The sequence below is a fragment of the Capricornis sumatraensis genome, chromosome 3, assembly GCF_032405125.1.
Source record: "Capricornis sumatraensis isolate serow.1 chromosome 3, serow.2, whole genome shotgun sequence".
Taxonomy (NCBI): Eukaryota; Metazoa; Chordata; class Mammalia; order Artiodactyla; family Bovidae; genus Capricornis; species Capricornis sumatraensis.
Genome location: NC_091071.1, coordinates 128,019,889 through 128,023,059, shown reverse-complemented (window position 1 = coordinate 128,023,059; position 3,171 = coordinate 128,019,889). Strand labels below are relative to the sequence as shown.

Below are 3,171 nucleotides of genomic sequence, written 5' to 3'. Positions count from 1 at the left end.
CAAAGAATTGTACATTTTCTTCCCACATATATTGCTTTGTATTAGGAAATGACATTGTGATCCATTTCACTACAATATTACAAAATATTTACAAGAAAATATTAAAAATAACTCAAACATGAAAGGCAGGATGAAATAAACTGTTTTTTCCAGAAATCTCTACTCCAGTGCCCACAGCACACAATAAGAGAGCCAAAACAAATAAAGTTCCCCTTGATCACAAGTTTCCAAGGAATTGGAGTAGGGGAAGAAATCTGATGAAAATGGTGGTATGAAAGGGGATGGATGTTGTTAGCAGCACTGCTTCAATAACTAATTTATTTTTAATGAAATACCCTCTCTTTTATATGCAATAAATTCTGAACAAGGCTAAACTTTAAGATATTCCTTGAAATGAAATTAAAAATACCCTGACAGTGAAAGCAACTCTTCCACCTAAGCTGAGTAAAAGCCTCTTTCTCCATGAACCACTGATCTGAACAGAAGCCTGATCTAGCATCCAAAGCTGTCACAGCAGCCCTTCCATCTCTTTCATGAAAGCCTCATAGACATCATCCTTAGTCTGCACCGACACGGGAACAGATGGGCCAGATTTGGGTGCTATTTTGGCAAGAGGCACAGCAGAATCATCCTCCGACTTTCTCTGGGGAGCAGCAGCAGCCCCTTTATTCTCTCGACGCACCCACAGTGTCGTCGGCATGAATCGTGTGATCTCTGCCTTGGGATTAGTGATCTGTGGCTTGGCACTGATGGTTGCCGTGGCTTTCTTCTCGATGGTGGCTGCGCTTGTGTCATCCGCCTTGGGTCACTGGATCAAGTTGGGGGGAGCACTTAGAACCCCCGGGTTGGGTAAGGGAGCTGGTGGGAAGAGCCCTGGTGGGGCAGGTCCAAGAAGAGGCACCAGAGGTGGGCGCATCATGCCAGGACGGGGTGGAGGGATACCTGGAGGTGCAGGGGGAGGTAGCCGTGGTGGCGGTGCCCGAGGAGGAGGGCCAGGAGGCAGACCTGGGGGTGGGCCAGGAGGAGGGCCAGGAGGTCGACCGGGTGGTGGGCCTGGAGGTAAAAGGCGGGGCAGAGGCCCTCGGAGTCCTGGCTTTCCAGGCGGTCTCAGGAACGGAGGAGCTCCTGGAGGTGGTCCAGGAGGAAGGCCTGGAGGTGGTCCAGGTGGCCGTAAAGGTGGAGCAGGTGACAGCCCAAGCGGAGGTGGTCCTGGCATGGGGGGTGCTTTTATCTGAGATGGAGAAACAGACTGTGGAGGGCTTGCTGCTGGGAAGCTGCAGACGTGCCATCAGAGAGAGATTCCTCCTTATGCTGTTTCTGTGATTGCTTTTCTGCTTCAGAATCATCCGAATCTTCATCATCGTCCTCTAAAATTCCTCGACTTTGTGTCCCTCCTCAGAGATTTCCTGACCTGCCATTGGAAGCATCATGGCTTGGAGAGGAGTCAGCTCCTTCATGTTCTTCTTCTTCTTCCTAGATTTTCCAGGCATATCTGCAAACCGTACACTCAGACCTGATTTCTTTTCTTCATTGTTTTCTCTCTCAGTGTCCTCACGGTGCACAAATTCATCCCCTTCACTTTCTCCATCTGATCTGTCACTGTCGCTGTCATCAGTACTGTCATCATGCTTATCCTGGTCCATGTCTTCAGCATAGCCATCATCTTCACTGGTGCTAGAAACATCATCGTCATGACCCCACTGAGCAAGTTCAGGACTATATAACATGTCTTCATCTAGCCTACAAGTGGGAAGATCTAGGGCAAAGCCCACTTTGTGGCCATACATTTGTAAGACTTGAGGAGGAGGTGGGCCCCGGGGAGGACCTGGAGGTTTCCTGCCAGGGGGCAAACATGGAACGCCATGTCCAAGAAGAGAAAGTATAGAAACTGCCCGAGTTGCAGGTCCATAGGCTGTGGTCTTCTTAAGGATGGAGAGTGGCTGGGCCCCAGGAAGTGGAATGTCCTGGATCAAGATGTTGGAAGGAGCATGCAGCATTTCTTGCAGAGGGATAGTCTCTATTTCCACATGCTGGGCATTCTTGACAGCATCAAAATATTGGCTAAGTTGAGCCCTCTTCTGTTCATATTCTACTTCTAGCTTTCTCAATTCTTTGTAAATATCTAGATTCTCTTTCTCATAGAGTCGTAGAATACATTCAAATGTTTCACGTAGCTTTTTATGCTTGTCTTTCAGCACTTTCTCATTTAACTGTGGCTGCTGCACTGGGTTAAATTCCATTTCATCCAATTTTTCCATGTCCTGGATAATTTGTTTGGGATCCTTCATCTTTAAAACTTCAGCTCGTACCATCATGCGCTGTTTTTTGTTCTTCTTTAATTATCTTTTCCGAGCTTCTTTTCTGGCTTGGTCTGTAGAGTTCATAAATTTTCCACTTTTGGTGGATGATGTGGATCTCCACCCCATGTTGACAAGTTGTTTGATTTACTTGCTTGTTTAGAAAATAAAACCTAAAACACTTCTGCTGGGCTCCTGGGGCTGTGAGAAGCGGGAAGGGGACGATTCTCAGCCTGTTTCACTTCTTAAGGGCCTTCACCTCTGCCTTTCGGTCAACCACCCAACCACCCCCATCTTGAAACCTCGTGCCCCTCCCTAATGCACATTTTCAAATCAAGTTGTTTGTTTTTTGATGTTGAGTTGTAGGAACTATTTATATATATTGCATGTTAATTCATTATCAATCATATCATTTGCAAATATTTTCTCTCATTCAATAGGTTGTCTTTTTGTTTTGTCTATGGTTTCCTTTGCTGTGCAAAGGAAGTTTAAGTTTCATTTAGTTTCAAGTTTAATTAGGTTCAGTTAGTTTGTGTTTACATTTACTTCTTATATGTTAGGAGGCAGATCAAAAAAAAAATATAGATGTGATTTCTGTCAGAGTGTTCTACCTATATTTTCCTTGAGGAGTTTTAGAGTATCCATTCTTACATTTAGGTCTTTAATCCATTTTGAGTTTATTTTTGTGTAGCAGAGAATATTTTAATTTTATTCTTTTATGTGTAGCTGTTCGGTTTTTCTAGCACTACTTATTGAAGAGAATATCATTTCTACCCCATATATTCTTGCTGTTTTTGTCATAGATTATGTAGCCATAAGTGTGTGGGTTTATTTCCAGGCTCTTTATTCTATTGATCTATGTGTCTATTTTTGT

General features: G+C 44.4%; 1 pseudogene; it reads right to left on the bottom strand.

The window, feature by feature from the left end:
• Positions 1 to 508: 508 nt before the first annotated feature.
• LOC138077058 (WW domain-binding protein 11 pseudogene) lies at positions 509 to 2,426 on the bottom strand (annotated as a pseudogene).
• Positions 2,427 to 3,171: the final 745 nt, after the last annotated feature.